General features: G+C 40.1%; 1 long non-coding RNA gene across 6 annotated transcripts in view; it reads right to left on the bottom strand.

Moving 5' to 3' along the window:
• The window catches only part of LOC138763196 (uncharacterized), a 119612-nt gene that overhangs the window by 33123 nt on the left and 63822 nt on the right, over window positions 1–22667 (bottom strand). For 4 of the 6 annotated variants that reach the window (XR_011357381.1, XR_011357379.1, XR_011357382.1 and 1 more), the window contains exons 3-6: window positions 14798–14886; window positions 7169–7299; window positions 5493–5576; window positions 2863–2962 (exon numbers count right to left, since the gene is read on the bottom strand). This is a non-coding gene — a long non-coding RNA (uncharacterized lncRNA). Of the gene's footprint in view, window positions 1–727; window positions 863–2862; window positions 2963–5492; window positions 5577–7168; window positions 7300–14797; window positions 14887–22667 lie in introns of all 6 variants that reach the window. The other 2 variants (XR_011357380.1, XR_011357384.1) reach the window with 2 other exon arrangements.

Here is a 22667-nt window from a genome sequence, read left to right as displayed (position 1 = left end):
CCTACAACATAAGGAGGCCTTTTGGAGCATTGAGTCATCTTTGAGAATTCCCTTCTATCCCATCCCCCAGTTATCTCCCTATAATCTATTTTCTTTCACAAACTCAAACTCCCCCACACGGTCACATGGAGAACTATTGAGGCTCCACACCAACAGCACCTGATAACATCAAGAGCACTGCTGAGCCACATTGGGAGGAGAGTAGAGCAGAGCCACACGACATGGCAGACACATGGTTGAGAGCTCTTTTGCCGGTGAGAGAAGGGAGGCCATAGCAAGAGCAGAAGGAAGATATTTCAATTTCCTGGGGCAGCAATATTTTGGCTTTTTAATCTGATTCAACTCGGCTCTTCTTCCTCCACAGAGCCTGTCTGGCTTTCTGAACTTTCCAAGCACACACTTTGATTTCAGATTTCCAGCAATAGGTATGCCCTGTATTTCGCAATCACAACATCTTGTTTGCAGTTAGCCCTCCTCTGTATTTCCTCCATTTCCATCTCCTCTAAACATGCTAACTGCTTATAACAAGTCTTCTGTTAACACAGATTGTGTCAGATAATTGGTCACCACCCTCTCGTACACATTGCCTTTGTTTTACCCACCCTCCCTGTTCAAAGTATTCAATAAATACTGCCATAACATTAGAGTGGACTTACAAACTTCAAAATTCAAAAAAAAATTAAGACAGTCTACAGTTTGAAACATAACTACTGAAAATGGCATCAACCTGAAACATTATTTGTTTTCCTTCCACAGATGCTGCCTGACTTCTTGAGTATTTCCAGCAGTTTCTATTTTCCTTTTAGAGTTCCAGCATCTGCAGATTTGCTTTGCTCTTTGAAACCAAGGGGAGGGGGAAAATCTGCAAGAAACCATGATTTTGCTGCATAACTGTAATAGCTGCTGTTCCATGAATGTTTGAGCAATATACTGGTATTTAGACAATAAGGACAGACTTGAACCACAAGGAACCATTGAATTAAGATTAAATGGAATTTCTCACAAGCAGAATAAAATGGGAAAGGAAGCTCCCAGTTGGCAGGACCCCCAGCTGGTTTTAGCTGATGATTTTGATCTTGAGGTGCAAGTCCATTGCTCTCTGAAAGTAGCAACACAGTAGATTGGGATACAAAGGAAGAGTACAGCTTATTGCCTTCATTGGGGAGGGCAACTGTATAAAATTTTGGTTGGGCCATATATGGATTATTGAGTGCAGTTCTGGATAGAGAGTGCAGAAAAGCTTCACCAGATTGTTTCTTGGATGAAGTGCATTTCCAGATGGAGAGGATGGACACATTTGGATTGTTTTCTCTGCAACTTCAGCTGTTGAGGGACGACCTAATTGAAGTGAATCAAATTATGAGAGGAAGAGACAGGGTAGATAGTTAGAGTTTTTTCTCCCAGTGCAGAAATGTCAGATACTCAAGTGCATAGCTTTCAGGTGAGTGGAAGAAAGTTGAAAGGAAATTTATGGAGTTTTTTTTTAATACACACAGAGGGTGGTGGATGCCTGGAACACACTGACAGGGAGAATGGTAAAGTAGATATGAGAGCAATGTTTATGAGTCATTTAGATAGGCACATGAACAGACAGTTAATAGACCAAATGCAAGCAGATGTGTCATTTAAATTGGCATCATAGGGACCTATTCCTACGCTGTACTGTTCTACTTCTATACTTCAGAGGACTTACTGTGGCATAGTTCTGATTATATTTAAATTCTGATTTTATTTTAAAAAACTGGCTTCCAGGGGAAAAAAGGAACAGTATAACACAAACAACCTTTTGATATTTGATCCCTCAGTTCACAGTCTTGCTTTCTGTGGTCTGTTGACAGCTCCCTGAAACTCCCGTGGCCATTCTCAGTTAAGGCAACTCGAATGCAGACATTCTTGCTGCCGCAAGATCATTAAAAATGTATCACACCAATTCTCTCTTGAATACGCTTCAACGCCTTGCTAAATAGTTTTCCAGTCTTTAATGTCTGAAGATGACAACAGCCTTTACAATGTTCAAAGTCATTTTGGCAGATAACTTTCCCTTGGGCCTTCCAGAATGTGCAGTAAATGGCTTCCTCCTTTGAATTACTTTCTGATTTTGACAGGGTCTGAACATCTTTTAATGAGAATCTTATACATTCAACCAATGGTTCAGAAGAACCTGATTTGTTCCAGTCTGTATTTCAGCTATTGTTTATTCTAAACTACTACATTTTTTTTTCTTTTTTTGCAAATTTGTGATCATCAAAGGAACTATTCTAGCAATGGGGAACAATTATACACAGAAATGTAATTGGTTTCTGTCAGAACCCAGTGATATTCCATGATTACTCGAGATAAAGCTTAACGCTGTAGAGCCAACTCGATTTGTGAGACCCACAACCAATTCTGTTCTTCCAAACAGAAGAGCAATCAATAACATAGAAAAAAAAATCAGTAGATTGCAAATCAGAGGATAGATGTGACTTATATTTTTAATGTTTTAGTTCAAACTCTATCAGAATATCATAATCAATAGTGGTTGCTTAGAAACTAAATCCTATCTATTGGGACAACACAATGAATGAATGAACCATGATGCATTAGGGATGTAATCTCCACTTCCACATAAATTAGGAATTAGTAACAAGTTGCACTATTTGTTTTAATTTTTAATTTAATTTAGAGATACCGAATGGTAGGTAACAGGCCTTCTGGGCCATGGGCCCATGCTGCCAAAATACACCCAATCATAAAGCCAATGAAATCGTGCAATACTGTAAAACATTTTTCATTTTTTTTCTCCTCTTTTAAAATATATCTGGGATACATTACCGAGGTACAGCAAAAGGATAAATATTCTACAATTCAAGGAGGACTGACCGAGTGGGGTGTGGAGCAGATACACTGCCATCCCTCATTTTTAATGCTTCATCTTACAAGCCAAGGCCGTCTGGACAAAGAGAGGCACCAGAACATCAATCTGCAAAGCACACAAAATATGGATAATTGACCTGCAGGAGCCTGATGCTACCATTACATGGGTAAAAGGTTGCCTTATTAAGGGTGAAATTAGTGTGAAAATTGCTTGACAAATTGGATTTTTTTTTGTCAGGAGCGGAGGTTGAGGAGCCAGCAATTATCAGCTGCAATTTTTGTCATAATTGCATGAACTTCATATGAATTTATAATATTGTACCATTTGCCTTCAAACAGAAATAACTAAGTAAATGACGTTATTCTTATGAATGAATGGTGGGGACCACCATTTAATTTTTCTTCTATTAGCAAAATACAATGCTTTTCTATCCAACCTATGAATTAAATAAAATCTTTAGTTGATAAAACCAGATTTTCTACATTGAAATTATAAACAAAATGACAAGCATCAGCACAGCATGTTACTTTTGTCTCTGAAGATAGGAATGGTTGCTGTCATTTTGTGAAAATCTCTCTGGAAAAGTGAAGAACAGGCTGTCAATCTGTGTGATTCTCTCTGGAAATGAGAATGGTTGCTGCCAGTCAGTGGGATTCCCTTTGGAACAAGGAATAATGGCTGTCAATCTGTGAAAAATATTCCTGGGAGCAACTACTCTCTCTGAAACATGAAATGGTGGCTGTTTGTATCTGAATCTCTCTGAAGCTGGACGTCTCTGCAGTCAATCAGGAAAGAAGATCCACCTTTAAAATTACTCTGTGTGGATTAACTTATCAAATTAATTATGTTCTGGGGATTGATTAGCTCCAAAAATTGGAGCTACTATTTAATTCAATAACAAACCTAACTATGAAAGATAATATCCTACCATTCAAGCCTCTTTTGAGCAAAGCAGCAAGTAAACCAACCACATAGACAATTTTGGACGAAATATTTTTTATGAATGGGATTACTTGATTTTACTTCACCATCAGATGACAGTTCAAAGAGAGAGCTGATGACAGAGGAATTGATAATTATACTGCAGAAGCTAAATATGAGCCATTTACAGTATAACTCCGATTATCCAAAATGGTCCTAATTCGGACTCATTTCGGATGACTGAATTTTTCACATAACAGGTCATTTTTTTTTAAAACTGCCCAGAGGCAATAGAAAATCGCTTGTATCAATGTTTAAACAACAAATAATAAAGGAAGGCTTTTTAAGCTTTAAAATAATGGTTAATACTCACCAAAAAATTGCTGGCCACGGTCGATCCCTGACACCTCCCCACAGCTGTTACTGATCACCTAGACCTCCCAACTGCCACCGCCGATCCCCAACATGTCCACGCTGCTGCTGCCAATCGCTGGGGAGGCTTCCTGGGTACTCACGGGAGAGTCGGCAGGCTCCTGTCTCCCCATGGGCTTGTTCTGGTAGGAGCTATTTCGGCTTCACGTCCTGGTTCTTGATGTTGGACCCAGTCTTTGCCTGCGCACACTCCCCCTTCCAACTGACATCTTCCTACCATGGTCCTGCTCCTGCCAGGGAGCCCAAGAAAGGGCGGAGCTTTTTTGAGTTGGGTTCTGTGAAGCAGGGGAAGCGACTACTCTCCCTCTACTCCCCATGCCCCCGCATTTTAAGCCCAGCAGCACCCCCAACTCACAGCCCTCCTGCACCACATAATTTTGAACTGTGAGACTGCGGCATCTGCTGCAGATGTTGTGGTCTCACAGTGTCATCGGAGCTCCCGACACCTGACTCCAAATCCTTCCCTCAGCCTACCGCACACATCCATCCGACGTGCATGTGCAGTATAATAGGCTGAGGGGAGGTTTCGGAGTCAGCATGGGAAGCTCCAGTGTGGCGAGGAGGGAGGCAGGGGGAGAGGATATAGGGAAGGAAGAGGAGAGGTGGGAAGGTAATGCCACTGAGCAGGAGATTCCGCTTCTGTCCGAGAGGCTGCTCTCCTTGATGGTGCTGGGACAAGGGATTCTTCTGACCCCTTGTGGCTGGGAGACTGTGGCATGCAGTTTGAGGAGGGGTAGGAGAGAAAAGTCATTAGGGGAAGGTAAAGAAGAAATGGAAAAAGAGACAGGAGGGAGTTAATTCAAACGAGGACAATCGTCATTCTAATTTCATGTTGAGTGAATTTTTTTTCCAACCTGTGAGGACATTTTGGCTCTGAAAAAATTTTTAGATAATCCAATTTTGGATAATTGGAGTTGTACTGTACTTCAAAGAATTTAATGCATTGACCGAACCCTATTCTTTTTTAAATTATGACATAATGCAGTATCAAGTTATATTTGAATTGAAAAAGTGCAAATCAAGAAATCCAAATAAAGATAACTTTTTCAAATAAGAGAAGGTTAGAGACCCACTCCAAAGACTCTTGCATAAAATTCCAAAAGCATTGACACCACTGTGCAAAGCTGAGGTGGTGTTGGAGGGGCTGCCTTTTGGATGAGATATTAGACCAAAACTCCACTGGCTTTCACAGATACAAAATATCCAATGGCTCTATTTTGAAGAAACAGCACAAATATTATTCCTGTATTATCTAAAATCAAAAATTATTAAAACAACTTACCTTTAACATTGCTGGTGGAGGGATCCTGCTGAACCAAATCTGGTTGCCACAGTTCAACTATAGTTTATAAAGTGTTCAGGAATCCTAAGTAGGACATAAAAGTGGTCATATGCACATCATTTATTGTTTACAGCTCAATTTGATGCAATCTACTATCAATTTTTTGATTCCATTACCATAGTGACTTGAGCATTGTGCAATTTATATTCTTTGGCTTGGCTTCGCGGACGAAGATTTATGGAGGGGGTAAAAAGTCCACGTCAGCTGCAGGCTAGTTTGTGGCTGACAAGTCCGATGCGGGACAGGCAGAAATGATTGCAGCGGTTGCAAGGGAAAATTGGTTGGTTGGGGTTGGGTGTTGGGTTTTTCCTCCTTTGCCTTTTGTCAGTGAGGTGGGCTCTGCGGTCTTCTTCAAAGGAGGTTGCTGCCCGCCAAACTGTGAGGCGCCAAGATGCACGGTTTGAGGCGTTATCAGCCCACTGGCGGTGGTCAATGTGGCAGGCACCAAGAGATTTCTTTAGGCAGTCCTTGTACCTTTTCTTTGGTGCACCTCTGTCACGGTGGCCAGTGGAGAGCTCGCCATATAACACGATCTTGGGAAGGCGATGGTCCTCCATTCTGGAGACGTGACCCATCCAGCGCAGCTGGATCTTCAGCAGCGTGGACTCGATGCTGTCGACCTCTGCCATCTCGAGTACTTCGACGTTAGGGGTGTAAGCGCTCCAATGGATGTTGAGGATGGAGCGGAGACAACGCTGGTGGAAGCGTTCTAGGAGCCGTAGGTGGTGCCGGTAGAGGACCCATGATTCGGAGCCGAACAGGAGTGTGGGTATGACAACGGCTCTGTATACGCTTATCTTTGTGAGGTTTTTCAGTTGGTTGTTTTTCCAGACTCTTTTGTGTAGTCTTCCAAAGGCGCTATTTGCCTTGGCGAGTCTGTTGTCTATCTCATTGTCGATCCTTGCATCTGATGAAATGGTGCAGCCGAGATAGGTAAACTGGTTGACCGTTTTGAGTTTTGTGTGCCCGATGGAGATGTAGGGGGGCTGGTAGTCATGGTGGGGAGCTGGCTGATGGAGGACCTCAGTTTTCTTCAGGCTGACTTCCAGGCCAAACATTTTGGCAGTTTCCGCAAAGCAGGACGTCAAGCGCTGAAGAGCTGGCTCTGAATGGGCAACTAAAGCGGCATCATCTGCAAAGAGTAGTTCACGGACAAGTTTCTCTTGTGTCTTGGTGTGAGCTTGCAGGCGCCTCAGATTGAAGAGACTGCCATCCGTGCGGTACCGGATGTAAACAGCGTCTTCATTGTTGGGGTCTTTCATGGCTTGGTTCAGCATCATGCTGAAGTGGACATCTATTATGTTAGTTGTTAGCAATTTGATTCTGCCTGCCATACAGTCACGTTAGCTTCCAACACTGGGTTGCAAATAGGAGCAGAAAGCCACATTTATTTTCTCTTCCTCAACGTAACTGAGGTTAGTTCAGTCAGCACAGAGGAAAGATAAAATCTGCCATACCTTTTGGTTTGTCTGTTCACACGTGTATCTAACTAAGCTATCAGGAAGGGTCCATTTTTTTTAAAAAAGTAGCTTCACAACATTACTAGTTCACAAATCAGAAAAAACATAGATATTAAAAACAGCTTCTTTACTTTGAAAACTTGAAAATGGTCTCACCAGTTAATCAGTTTTGTTTCTCTTCCCATCAGACTCTAGAACCCTTGCTTCTGACTGTCAGCTCCAACTGCAGGAAGAGTACAATCAATCGACATCAAGTTGAAGAACAGTCGAAGGCAGCCTCTGTCATGCTGGAATTCACAAAGGCTATAAGTATTCTCTCTGCTAAACAGTCTGCCACTCTTTAAAATGAACATTTAAAAGCAAAACAAGTAAGTGTCCATAGTTCATTTTAACATTCTCATTCTTTCAACTCAGAATGAAGAGTAGATGAAAGAACCACTGTGTGTTTTATCGCTGTACCAAGAGACACCCACATTATGTACATATTAAGAAGACCAGTGATGCCTGTCATGCATTGCAAACTCAACAGACCAAGACGCAATGTAGTTAATAAAATAAAATTACTTGATGATTCACAATATATGATATGAAAAAACATACAAATGCTGGAGAAACTCAGCAGGTCAAACAGTGCCTTTATGTAGCAAAGATAAAGATACATCACCAATGTTTTGGGCTTCAGCCCTTCATTAAGGTGAGGGGGAACATGAGAAATGTCTGAATAAAATGAGGGGTGGCGGGTGGTAAGGGTGGGAGATAAGAGGTGGAGGGGGGACACCACAGGAAAGTGGGGGAGGTCGAGGCTAGGTGGAGAGAGAAAGGAAGTAGGAACTGGAATAACTAGTTATGGTGTGGGGGGGGGAGTGGGAAAAGGAAAGCTGATTAGTGGAATGCAGTGAACTCAATGTTCATGCCCTGGGGTTGGAAAGTGCCCAGACAAAAAATGAAGTGTTGTTCCTCCAATCTGCAGGTGGTCAGGGTGGAGTAGTGTGAAAGGCCATGGACAGACATGTGAGCTTGAGAGTTTGACTCAGAATTGAAATGGTTGGCTATGGGAAGGTTGCTTTTGTTGCAGACAGAGAGGAGGTGCTGGGCGAAGTGATCTCCTAATCTGCTACCGGTCTCTCTGATCTAGAGAAGGCCACAGAGGGTCCACTGCGTGCAGTAAATGAGTTCTTTGAAGGTACAGGTGAAGTGTTGCTTCACTTAAAAGGTCTGTTTGGGACCTCGGACTGTGGTGAGGGAGGAGGTGTGGGTGAAGGTTTTACACCTCCTATGACCACAGTGGAAGGTGCCGGGTAGGCGATGGGTGGGGAGGGAAGAGTGCACAAGGGAGTCACGGAGGAAGCGGACCCTACAGAAGGCTGAGAGGGGAGGAGAAGGAAAAGTGTGTCTGGTGGTGGGGTCCTGTAGTAAGTGCCGGAAATTCTCGCGGATATTGTGTTGGATGCAGAGGCTGGTGGGGGGTAGTATGTAAGGACGAAGAGGATTAGAGAGACAGGTCACAGATTAGGAGATCGCTTCGCCCAGGACCTCCTCTCTGTCCACAACAAAAGTGACCTCCCCGTAGCCAACTATTTCAATTCTGAGTCACATTCAAGTTCACGTCTGTCCATGGCCTTTCACACTCCCCACCATGATCACCCGCAGACTGGAGGAACAACACCTTTTTCTTCTGAGCACTCTCCAACCCCAGGGCATGAACATTGAATTCACTGCATTCCACTAATCAGCTTGCCTTTCCCCCCCCCCCCCTCCCCCAGTTCCTACTTCCTTTCTTTCTCCACCTAGCCTAGACTCCTCCCCCCTCCACATATCATCTCCCACCCTCTCCACTCCCCCTCTCCCTTTTGTTCAGACATCTCTCATGTTCCCCCACACCTTGATGGAGGGCTCAAGCCCGAAACGTTGGTGATGTATCTTTACTTTTGCAACATAAAGGCATTGTGTGTTTGACCTGTTGAGTTTCTACAGCATTTGTGTTTTTTTTTCACTTAACCACAGAGTCAAGAGAATCCTGTGTTTTACCCCCCCCCCCCCCACAATATATGACTTTGTTACTATTTTCCAGAGATAAAGATATAGCTTGTGCTTTAGTTCAAATACTTTCTAAATATTCTCTGCCTAATTAATACGTGAGAGGCTCAGAAGTTAACATTTGTTTTAGAGGTTGTGATTTTGAAACTATACCAGTTGACAGCAATAAAATTCTAACTTTCCCCAGAGATTGCCAAGTCCTTTCTACTGATCTTCTACTGCACTGGATTCCCAGCTAAAGCAATTCATTTTACGGTTGTTTTTATCTATCTCCTTTCAATGTGGCACAGCAGAAGCTTCCATTACAAGTGCTGATGGAAGGGTCCATGATTTGACATGAGAAGAGCATATTTAAAAAGCTTTTAATATATCTGTTTAGGAACGGGAGGGAACTCTCAGGTGGAACGTAAGCTAGAATTTCCTTAGAATGGTTCTCTCACCAAACATACTCTTGCTGGTATTCAACTGGGTGTGGTGGAAACACAGTACGTTAGGTTGGACATGATATGAAATACTTGAGCTTGTTACATGAGACAAACTGTTGATTTATTTTATGCTTTCTTGCAATAGACATTCCAATTTAATTTTTGTAAAAACGGATGTTAACAGTGCTATTTGAAATGTCATACATTTATTAATATTTTTCACATGTTTTAGTTTTTAAGGGTAACAGAAGTGTTCTTGAATTCCTAATACAGGGTACCTTAGCACAGGTGGTCACACTTGCTTCATCACTTTACCTAATTCAATAAGATTAACGATAAAGGTTCCATTATTGGAACATAGTACTACATTTAGAATGTAACATACATGAAATTCTTTAACTTTTGTCTACTGTAAGGCAGACAGAGATTTGCCACTTTGTCCAATGCCCCTCACAGAAACCTACAGCATCTGGTGTTCCTACAAGTACTGGCCAGGCCTGAGCCTGCTTAGCTTCCAAGATCAGACAATCCCAGGCATATTCAGGCTGTTAGGCTTCAGCACAGAAAAGAAAGGAATATTAATGGGTGCATGACTCTTGTATTTGTGGCATTCAGCGAGTTGACCTTCTCACTGATGAATGATGCATACTGGAGAACAGTTTCTTAAACTCTGGGTTTTAGCACAATTCAACTGTAATGCATGTTATTTCTCAAGAAATTAGAGAAACTCTCATTGTGGTATGATTAGTGTAGTGGTTAGCACAGCTTCTATTACAGCACCAACGACCCTGGTTTGTATGATCTCACAGTGTCTATGTGGGTTTCCTCTGGGTGCTCCAGTTTCTTCCCGCTCTCCAAAAATGTACAGGGTCGGTAGGTTAATGAGTGTATTTGGGCAGCACAGGTTGTAGGCCAGAAAGGCCTGTTACCATGCTGCATCTCTAAAGAAAATTGTCAAACACAAGAAAATCTCTGTATATGCATCTATTTGGAGATTATATCCATTCTTCTTCTTTCTTTTCTTTGGCTTGTCTTCGCAGACGAAGATTTATGGAGGGGTAAATGTCCACGTCAGCTGCAGGCTCGTTTGTGGCTGACAAGTCCGATGCGGGACAGGCAGACACGGTTGCAGCGGTTGCAAGGGAAAATTGGTTGTTGGGGTTGGGTGTTGGGTTTTTCCTCCTTTGTCTTTTGTCAGTGAGGTGGGCTCTGCGGTCTTCTTCAAAGGAGGTTGCTGCCCGCCGAACTGTGAGGCGCCAAGATGCACGGTTTGAGGCGATATCAGCCCACTGGCGGTGGTCAATGTGGCAGGCACCAAGAGATTTCTTTAGGCAGTCCTTGTACCTCTTCTTTGGTGCACCTCTGACGCGATGGCCAGTGGAGAGCTCGCCATATAACACGATCTTGGGGAGGCGATGGTCCTCCATTCTGGAGACGTGACCTACCCAGCGCAGTTGGATCTTCAACAGCGTGGATTCGATGCTGTCGGCCTCTGCCATCTCGAGTACTTCGATGTTAGGGATGAAGTCGCTCCAATGAATGTTGAGGATGGAGCGGAGACAATGCTGGTGGAAGCGTTCTAGGAGCCATAGGTGATGCCAGTAGAGGACCCATGATTCGGAGCCAAACAGGAGTGTGGGCATGACAACGGCTCTGTATACGCTTATCTTTGTTATGGATATAATATTATATCCATTAATGATGATCTTAAACGTGCTGACTTAGAAAAAGTACATTTCTTCATCTTTCCCAGTATCAAATAGTACAATTAGAAATGGTATTTGCATAATCTGATGCCTCCCTCCTTCCTTTAGAATGCATCAACTAATCTCTGATCAATTAACTTCTATTCTAAAGAGATTTTTAAAAATTGTTTCTGAACTTTTTTCTTGCTCACGCATTATAAATTTTGTACCAGGCTCTTTCACTAGCCATTGGTGAATTCACTGAACTAACTTGTTTCAGGGTTCACATCTTTTGTAACTTTATAAAATGTTGTCATCGACATGGAGGAGTGTTAAGAGTTCAGAATAAAGCAACTGCTCATTAAAAAGGATTTGAATTGTGGTCCATGCTCCTGTCGAATTTATGCCTGCGATCGGGATTTATACTTGAATAAATATTGAATGTTGCCGATGATACCAAACTGAAGGCAGGCTAGGTCACAATAATGAGGGGCCTCCAGCAATTGATAAGCGATGGGATTGGTGAACAAATTGTAGAAGCAGTTTAATGTAAAACATTGAACAAGAAATGTTAAAAGGGCAAAAAATAAATAACTCATATAGCAAGATTACATTTGGAACATAAATATCTTGCAGATAAAAAGGTTAAAGAGAGTATTGAAGTAACTAATGGCTGGATGTATAAAATGTAAGTGCAAGGAGGAAAGCATAAATTATAGATGAAATATTTTGTCCGAAGGTAAGCTCCTAAATCCTTGAATTATCTCAGTTATTTGTCTTTGATTTTTATTTTATGAGGTTGTCATACCTTTTTTGATGTAGGATGAGCACAGATTTCCAAAATTTATTTTGCATTCAAAATCAGTCAAACTTGTTGGATTTAAATGCCCTCTGCAGGAATCCCATCTTATTTGCCTGTGTAGCATGGATTCATTATGATGTTTCTGGGAATCAGGAAGCACAGTGGTGAAGGAAGAGAAGATAGGCTCTTCCCAATGGAAGATAACCAATTGACTACACTGACCAGGACTCAGATGAGGTGAATGCAATTGTTTTATTTCATTCGCCAATCTGGCTGGTCATGCATTAAAAGGAAGATGCACACATTTAATGAATTAAAAGAAGTTAGTAGCATATGGATTTGTCTGGTACAAATCACAAATTCAAAAGTTCAAAAGTTTTTTGTAAAGGAAGAATATTATTGGAAATAAATGATCTGTAGAATGGAATTTGGTCAGGCCCCTTATATGGAGGTAGAAAACATCAATGGATAGAAAGGCATGTTTTTATATTTGCAACTTTCCTCGGTCTTCACAGGAATGCAAATAAAATTCCTTGGACTTTTCCCCCCCGCAAAGGTTGGCTCTTAAATCGTGGATTTATCTCATTTATCATCTCCAATTTCATTTAATGAGGTTGTCACATCTTTTTCGAGGAAGGATGAGCAAAAAGGAACAATGATTTCCAAAACTGACTTTGCCTACAAAGTCAGTCGTACTTTCCAAATTTAAGTGTCCTTTAAAGGGATCCCAAACCTTTTTTACCTCCTTTATAACTATTTCATACTATTACACCTTTATAAAGAATCATTTTCATCAACTTTGCCATTTCTTTTCAATCATGTTGGACACAATATTTTTGTTCTTCAATTTATCAATTTTCAATTAATATTATTATTTAAAAATCTTTTTGCTTATTTTGGTAGGGTTGGAACCAGTTCAGGTGATCATCAAGTTTAAGAAGGTCCACATCCACATTATACGGGCTCTCCTGCCTCCCTTCAAATTGTACCCCCTTCATATTTTACAAGTTTTTCATTACTTCTTATAAGATACTTTGCCCTGTAGCAATTCACTTGAAAATCCGCCTCTCATATTTCAGTTTATCGTTATAATTCAGCCAAGCCTTTCTGAAGCCAGTTAATCACCTTTTTATTATCTATATTGTATCACCAGATCTGAGAGCATCCTAGATACAGTTTTTTTTTAATGCAGAGAGATGGGAAAAGTATGAATAAAAAAAATATGAAAAGCGTCAGAGATGGACCATATGTGACTGGGGAGTTGACAGAAAATGTGAGGTAACTTTTGAATTCTGTGAGACCTGTGATACTTATAAAGTATTCAATGTACTGGTAAAAAGAAAAGGTTGAGGCAGGGGTCTTGAGTAGGTCTGAAACAGTGTTCCTCATATCCAACAAAGGAACAAGCATAGCCTGGGCACATGAACATTCCCAATCTATACCTTAGATCTGGGGAAGTGAGCAGATTGAAAGAGAGTTGTTCAATGTTCAAATGTTTGGTCCACGAAAGCAAGAACCCTGGCTGAAATTCCTTTTCCTAAATCGAGGAAAACAGAGAACAAGGCTCATTGGGACCATGGCTCTCTGGTATATTTGCTTCAAATCAATGCTCTATTTCTGAACCAAATTGGACGAGCTCTGAAATCCCAGTGCGAATTTCTCACTGCTATTCCATCACTCTTTGTTAATAAATAAACATGGCATAAAAAATGAATGCTGGAGACACTCTCCAGGTCAGGAAGCATCCGTAGAAAGAGAAAGAAAGTTCACGTTTCGTGTCAGTGACTCGGTGTCAAGATCTCTTTGAGCTATTCTGATAAGGGACATCCTTGGCAAAGTTGCTGTCAGACCTGCTGATTGTTTACAGCATTTTCTGATTTTCAAGCCATAAACATTCCTTGGTAACTTCAACAAAGCTCTATACCAACTGGAAAGCTGCCACAGAAGTCGGCTCTTTAGAGATAGAGTTGTGGCATAGAAAAATGCTGGATTTGTCCTCAATTACTTTAGATTCTCTCATTTGAGCTTGTTTTTGTCCAGTCATAGATGTTGGCAGCTGAATGCAACTTTTTGAACTGTGCATCATTCAAACTAATGAGACCTGCTGTAAAGTACATGAATGGAGCACTCCTAGGTGATGTGTCAGTGACCATTTCAGCATAGCTTGGACTCTCAATTTACAATCTACTGATATTAATGCAGCGTATTAATGCACTAAGTTGTCATCCACTCTTGTTATTACCTTGACTACCTTTAATCCTTTACTATTACATCTGTGAGCATAATTCCATCCAGTCAGTATTTCTGTCATATTTGGAGATGTAATTGAATGGGCAAAAATGGGAACTTGCATCCAGTACCATGATGCCATCCCCTCCTTTATCTTTGGTGACAAGAAAGCCAGACATTATCATTTAGAAACACTTCTACAGATCATTAATTACTTCATTGTAAAAGTAACATCAGATTGGCATACTTCCCTCACGGTAGATGCATGCTTGTTATCATTCATATTGCCGAGAGATTGGATTTGTATCTGTACAATTGACAATGGGCTGTGGTTTACCTGCTCTCACCGTCAGACAAGACATGTTAGGTTTTCCATTGGGAAATCCTTGCTCCCTTTGCTTCTCTGAGTAAATTACTTCAGTGGATTAATGCCAACCAAATTAATGCCAAAGCAAATTAATGCTGCTGCAGTTAAGCACATGGCATTAGCTGACAAATGCAAACTATAAAAAGTGCATCTATCAACATTTCATGACAAATTTGAGGGTTCTTTGCAAAAAAAGCTGTCTTCTTTATATCACATGCTCAATGCAGGTCTGTAACATACCTTTGTTTGATTGTCTTGTCGATAGCAGTTAAGCTCAGCAATAACTTCAGTTTCATGGATAGAGAGAGAGGTCTTTCCTGAGGCCAACACTGAGGACAAATATAATGAAAGTCAATCAATAATACAGTATACAAAAAGATGTCTTCAGTATTAGACTCCCCATAGCCTTCTCTTAATGACTGGACATTATCACATATAAATATTTCTATAATCTCATTACTGCCATAAATCTGGCATTACTTTCTCTTTTCTTTTTCCGCAGATGCTGCCTGAGCTTCCAAAATTTTCCAGGATTTTATTTTTGTTTCATATTTCCAGCATCTGCAGTTTATTTGATTTGCATTATTTCTACACCCTTACTTGTCTACATTGTCCTGAGTACCTCCTGTTCATACTGCCTCGGCCAGGCACTTGCAAATCTGACTGGAAAGTGCTTCTGCATGCAGAACAACATCACCACAGCTGTTCTGCAACATGTAGTGGACTATTCTCTCTTCAACTTCCTTCATTAATCCATTCACATGACAACTCTGCAAACATTAGGATCACCTGACCTCCCCCTTTCAGACATCCTTTTCACATTGGAAACCCGCTAAATTGGCATGTGAATACCCGTTTTTATATACCAGTAAGGTCATTCACACTGAACCAAGAAAAGCCAGTTCAGTGCGCCCTTTCACATTACCTTCCCGATACCGCAGAGCAAAGAGGAGCCAAACCTTAAGCAGTGATGTCCTGAGTGACATATTATGTATGTGCAGGGCAGTGAAATCATAGCAGGAATAAAGCACATACATGCACAATTTATGAAAGAGTGAGGGAAAAATGCACACAATTTAATAAAACATAATCATACAATTTATAAAAGCGTGGGAAATTCTAGTATAAGTATTGATCGAGAGAAGTGGATTTCTGTTTCAAATTTTTATTAAATTTTACAAGAATAATGCAAAAAGTAGAAGCCATATTTATCTAAATATAAATAGGTAATATGAAACAGGAAATAAGGAAAAACTTATATAAGAAAATCTGTTACATAGAATCAAATTTTTAAAAAAGGAAAATAATCAAGTAATCGTTTAATCAGTGATAACATGTGGCAAATTGAAAAAGATATTTAAAAAATGATACTATACTACAAATTCTATTCCCTTCCCTTCTGAAGTTATTTGCCAAAAGCATACAATTTCACTAACATAAAAAAACACAAACTCACAAGATCTAAATGATCTTATAGATTATGAAAAAATTAATAAAAGGACCCCATAAACTTGAAAAATTTAAATCTGTTACATTAGAGGAGCGTCTGATTTTTTTCCAAAGTTAGACATGCCATCAGGTTATATAACCATTGAGTATGAGTAGGAGGGACAGTATCTTTCCATCTCATTAATATTGAGCATCTAGTAATAAGGGAAGTGAAAGAAACTACATGGGATTGAGACACAGTTAATTTCAAATCAATTACCTTAGTTGATCCAAAAAGAGCAATTAAAGAAGGCATAAGATTTGCATTAAGATATCTTTCCAAAATTTTGAAAGAAAAGACAAGACCAAAATATATGTAATAAAGTACCTTCTTCAGTTTTATATATAACACAATTCAAAGAAATACTAGGATAAAATTTAGCCAATTAAACTTTAGAAAAGTAAGCTAGATATACAAACTTAAATTGTAGAAGTGAATGACGGGCACATAAAGAGGAGGAATTTACCAATTTTAAGATAGGATCCCATGTAGTATCTGAGAATGAGAGCTGAAAATCTTGCTCCCATAATTTTTTAATCTTATTTAGGGAGTTATCCCTAGACTTTAATAGTAAATCATATAGACCTGATATCAGCTTTTGTGACTTTAAAATTATAAACCATCCCTATCATATTTGCGACAAGGTCCTGAGAAAGACTCAACAATATTAAAAAATTTTAAAACTCCTAATTTGTAAGTATTTTTCTTTTTATTAACATTGAAATTTCATATCCAAAAAATACAGAGTATATACAGATATATGTTAAAAGTCAAGAAGATTCATTATGCTTAAATCATATAATTTCAGCCAAAGTACCCTGCATTTTAATCAAGCAGACTATATTGCATTGATATTCTATTATTTTATTATAAAAAAGATTGGTAGATGCCAGAGAAGTCAGCTTTCCAGTTGCTTGAGATTCACTTTTATAATGCCTAACCTGAACATCTGTCTTAAGAATAAACAGTTTAAAAGATGAAAAAAAACTATGCTGTATTTACATTAAAAAAAACTTTACTTGCATAAATAGATGAACCTAAAAAACAGGTCACATTCTTTGAAAACATTTAATCCTCATTACATCTAATGGATTTGATATGATTACATTATATTTTGTATTTTGACATGAATACATGAATGGAAAATTTAAATGAAATACTAAAAACAAAAAACACCATTACTGCATCTGCAAGTACCTAACCCTCCATGAGCTGCGTTGAAGACAAACAACAGATAATTAACCCCCTCCCCCAAGTTTACAGATAAAGCCTTACTAATATACTTACTAAGCAGGGATAAGGGGACACTTTAAGAGAGTCACACCAACAGCGAGCGGCAACAACCAGCTCCTCATCCTGTGCAACACCATTTTATTCAAACATAACTTTATTCAAACAGCTGCTATGAGCAAAGCATGACCAAGGCACTATACCAGCTGATTTATTTACTCCCGCCTTCACCAATATGCTGAACATGAAGCTAGTAGATTACTTGAGCTGCTTACCATGGCCAGGAGTGTTGCAATTTTAGAACTTGGGGTGATGGGAGCGTATAGTTACGGACTTTAATCAGGCAACACCTCCAGGACATTCTGCAACCAATCCCTTCCTTCCCATGCCAAGTATATAAAAATATACTCTTTCTCATTTATGTCCAAATGGATCTCCAATTTTTTTTACTAGCTTGGCTCTGCAACAATGTGTGCTTAGGTTCTAAGCCTGAGCTAGATGGTCTAAATAGCAGTTTGTGCCAAAGGACGTTGACTTCACCAGACACTGAGGGGCTTGTGATCTCCCTCTCATGAAGCACAATTGAAAATAGGAAAGTCGATTAGAATAGTTTTCTGAGCAGTTGCATCTGCACCTGGAAGCAGCACAAATCATGTAGATCACTAATCATTAAGGGGGGTTAAAATAAGAAGAGATTCTGAGTGCACTACTATAGCCTCAGCTAACACAGCCACTCCTCCTCCACTGAAACAGCAGCCTCCTTCCCCAAGACTTGCAGGCCTCTCTTGTCCTCTGTGGGTTATCTCTCTTTGTTATGAGAAAAATAAACCAACTGAGCCAAGTCGCCTTTAGATAGATGGTGTGGAGAAACATCCAAGTGTGAATATGATGTCCATTGTATAGGTATGATGTTTCATGCAAACACACACAAAACATTCAGAAACTCGTACATTCATGGACTTGCACACTAACATTTTCACTGTTGAAAAATCAATTGAAACTGAGTGTTTAAGGTCATTGGAGACAAGATGAGATTAATCTGTACAGCTGGTGAGAAATTGAAACCAGGGAAGCATTTCCCAACCTGGCTTTGCTGCACACTCACCTCAAGAGATGTCAGTTTAAGATTCTTAACCAACTTTTCAGTTAATTGGTTGACAGCAAACCTCCCAGAATCCAAGCTGCTTTGCAGGCATGGTTAGTTAACCAGAAGACTGTACAGTAACAATGTACAACGTTACTTTGTACAAATACTCAATGCTCATCATTATGAAAGCGAACTGTTGGAACTTGGTCTACTTTCATATTGATTTGGAATACTTGCTGACTTTACTGAGGGAATATCCTTAGAGTCGTCAATAGGATAGTTCCGAGGACTGTAGGATATGCCAATGGTGACACAGATGGACAAAACAGACTTACAGTACCAGTTACTTTTTTTGCTTCAAGTTTAACACAACAAATTCGCATTGTATGGGCAGCCACGCGAGGAGGAAGGGTTCAAATGAGAGCTGAAAAGAGGCAAAACATTCTGTATATTTCCAAGGCTTTGAGTAGATGTTGGCTGCAAGGGGACCTGATCATTCATATCTAGATTTTTTCACATAGCTGCTGTCAAGTAAACGAGCTTCCACTATCACAAACTCAGCAGTTTGACACCCAATTGCATTGCATCATTTTGAGGTACAGCTTGCTGAACATTGTACCATGACACTCCTCAGGATGTTTTTAATTGCAAAACCTATTGAAATGTAGAAATTAATACAAATGATTTAATTTTATGTGTTAAAGGCTCCCTGATATGGCAAACTCCTTGCAAATTTTTGGAAGCAGAACATTGTACCACGACACTCCTCAGGATGTTTTTAATTGCAAAACCTATTGAAATGTAGAAATTAATACAAATGATTTAATTTTATGTGTTAAAGGCTCCCTGATATGGCAAACTCCTTGCAAATTTTTGGAAGCAGAACATTGATAGGCAAACATAGTTATAATTGTTGGATAGACCGCTTGGCCCCTGGCAATCTAAAATTCCCAAATTTCTTTCTTGGAAGTCTAAATTAGCCACAGCAGTAACTAAGATACTCCTAATTGCATCATTACTTAAGGGTTTGCAAGAAGCAAAATTCATCAGCGGCTTCGTAGCTATCCTTCTGCTGAAGAGAGGAATCCTGTCCTTGTCTCTGATTTACTCCCATTTCAGAAATCCCTGGTTCCAATTGGGTCACAGAGGTTATTTGGGGGTCACCTTATTTGATTGACTCTGGTTCTTAATTGGAATAATACCTCAATCAGCTCTCTGTGTCAAACAGGGGTCAATCTTGTGCTTCTGATAGGACCCAAGTTTTAAATGAAAAATGCCCATCGTGTTTCTAATTACAAACATGGGCAGGGGTAGACAGTGGGTTGGGAGAGAACTGTGCCAAATCTTGATGTCTTGCACTTCACCACAGCCTAGTCACTGGCATCTTATAGTAATGAAAAATGATGATATTGCACTAATATTATCAATGCAGCAACCTTTAAACTGGAATTGAAGAAATTGACATGTGTTAATGGCAAGAAATAGGGAAAAAAAACCCAAAATTGATCAAACTAATCCTAAATTCCAAATGGTTTTAGGAGTTCTCTTGAGGAAAAGCAACCTCACAAAGCCGCTTCATCGAGTTCAAGCATGATTCTGACTGCTTTGTGAAGGTCTCCTCAGTTATTTGGCTGTAAAACGATGGTTGAAGAATGCACAATGGCTCCTGGGATCTATGCACTTGAGAGATGAAGGAAGTGGGGAAATAAACATTGCAAAAAGACTTTGAGACATACCACATTTTGCGTTCGTTTATTGTGCAGTATCTCAGTCTTATTATCAATAATGTTAACTTGGAGTTCAAAACAATAATGGTGAAGCAAAAGAAAAGATTTTTAGGCCTGTTTACAATTCAGGGATGCTGTAAAACAATCAGAATGTGCATGTTGGAAACCTGCTGATTATACTAACTTCAGGGGATTGGATTTGATTCTGACCCTGGGCACTCTCTGAGCAGAGTTTGCACATTCACTCCATCACCTCATGAGTTTACGTTGGGTTTTCCTGTTTTCTCCCACATGCCAAAGTTGTTTTGATAGGTTAATTGGCCATATAGATTATTGCTTAGAATCAGAATATATCATCATCGACATGTCACAAAAGTTGTTGTTTTGTAACAGCATTACAGTGCAAATGTTGCTTAAAATTTACATTTAAAAATAATTAAATTAGTGCAAAAATGAGAGAAAGTGAGGTTGCGTCTGTGGTTCCTTGTCTTTTCAGAAATCTGAAGGAATGCCAAAGGGGAAGAAGCTGTCCTTGTGCCGCTGGGTGTTCACCTTCAGGCTCCTGTACCTACTTCCCAATGGTTGCAGTGTGAAGAGTGCACGGTCTCGGTGGTGAGGGTCCTTAAGGATAAAGGCTGCTTTCTTAAGGCACCGCCTCTTGTAGATGTCTTCAATGGAGTGGAGACTGATGTCCGTGAAGGCGTTGACCGAGTTCACGATGGTTTTTTTCTTGTACTGTGCATTGGCACCTCCATACCAGACACCATACAACCAATCAGAATGTTCTCCACAGTGCAAGAGTCTTTGTTGACATTCCACATCTCCTCAAACTCTTCCTCTTGAAAGTCTAGCCATTGGTGAGCCTTCTTCGTGATCACATTGACATGGGGGCCCCAGAGCAGATTCTCAGAGATGTTCACAATCAGGAATTTTCAACCCTTTCCACTGCTGACCCCTTGATGAGAACTGGTTTGTGATCCCTTGATTTCCCCCTCCTGAAGTCCACAATCAGCTCCTTGGTTTTGCTAATGTTGAGTGCAAGGTTGTTGGTGTAACACCACTCAATTAGCTCCCTCCTGTACATTTCCTCATTGCCATCTGTGATTCTGCTAACGACCATGGTGTCATCAGCAAATTTATAGACAACATTTGAATTGTGCTAGCCACACAATCATGGATGAATAGTGAGTAGGGCAGTGGGGTAAGCATGTATCCTTGAGGTGCGTCTGTGTTGATTGTCATTGAGGAAGAGACATTGTTTCTGATTCATATTCACTGTGGTCTTCCGATGAGTAAGTCAAGAATCCAGTTCCAGAGGCCCAAGTTTTGGAACTTGTTGACCAGCACTAAGGGGACGATGGTGTTGAAAGGCAAGCTGTTATTGATGAAGAGTAGGCTGATGTATGTGTTGCTGCAATCTAGGTGCTCCAGAGCTGAGTAGAGAGTCAATGATATTGCATCTGCTGTGGAGTAATTGTGACGGTAGGTGAAAAGCAGTGTGACCATATTTTTACTTTGGTGTGAGTTAATTCTGGCCATGACCAACCTCTTAAAGCATTTCATCACAGTAGATGATGTGAGTGCTACTGGGTGAAAGTCATCGTGCCAGCAAACTCTACTCTTCTTGGGCACCATGATGATTGATGCCCTTTTGAAGCAGGTGTATACCTTTGATTACACCAATGAGAGATTGAAAATGTTCGTTAACACCCTGACTGATTGATTGGCACAGATTCTCAATGCCCTGCCAGGTACATCATCAGGGCCTGACACATGGCGAAGGTTCACCCTCTGAAAGGATGTTCCGACATTGGCTTCAGAGACAGATATCACAGGATCATCAGCTTCTGCAGGGATTCTCATAAGTATTGAGGAGATTCACTATTCCCCTTGAAACAAAGGCCAACATAGAATTTGCTTTCTTTCCTGGCAATCCAACCTGGTGGTTAACCACTATGTTTTCCTGCATAAGAACCCCCATGTCCTGTTGCACTTCCACTTGAAATAATTACATATAATTTATGTAACAATTTTGAAATCTTTGAAAAGATTTGGGAATCATATTTACCAACTGTAGGAATTAAGTTGTAATTGCCCAACTTGAACCTTCCAACTCCTAAAATCAAGAAAATTAGTTGCATTTCATTTGATGGTTTTGGTAAATTTTTAAAAATAATATCCCGATGTTTTCTTTCTTTTCTATTGGGTTGTTGGGGGTGGGGAATTTTTTTTTAAAAATCACAATGCATTAATTTTTCATTTTTGAATTAGAAATTTAGGGACAAGTTTTTAATGCATGTGAAATTAAATACAATTTTCAAAGAGAAGCTTAACATACCAAATAATACATTTTGCTTATTATCAAGAGTTGTGGATAGTGAGGAGGGTTTTCATGGACTACAGAAGGATTTGGACTTGTTGGGAAAGGTGGCAGATGGAGTTTAATGTAGTAAAGTGGGAGGTGCTTCATTTTGGGAAGAAGAACCAAAGTAGGATGTATGCAGTGAGGAACAGAGGGATCTTGGAATAATGGTTCAGCATTCCTCGAAGGTGGGTTTGCATTTAGATAGGTTGAGA

Source organism: Narcine bancroftii, chromosome 5 (genome assembly GCF_036971445.1).
Source record: "Narcine bancroftii isolate sNarBan1 chromosome 5, sNarBan1.hap1, whole genome shotgun sequence".
In the NCBI taxonomy this organism is placed as follows: Eukaryota; Metazoa; Chordata; class Chondrichthyes; order Torpediniformes; family Narcinidae; genus Narcine; species Narcine bancroftii.
The sequence above is the reverse complement of the archived record's forward strand: the minus strand, read 5'-3'. Positions and strand labels throughout refer to the sequence as shown.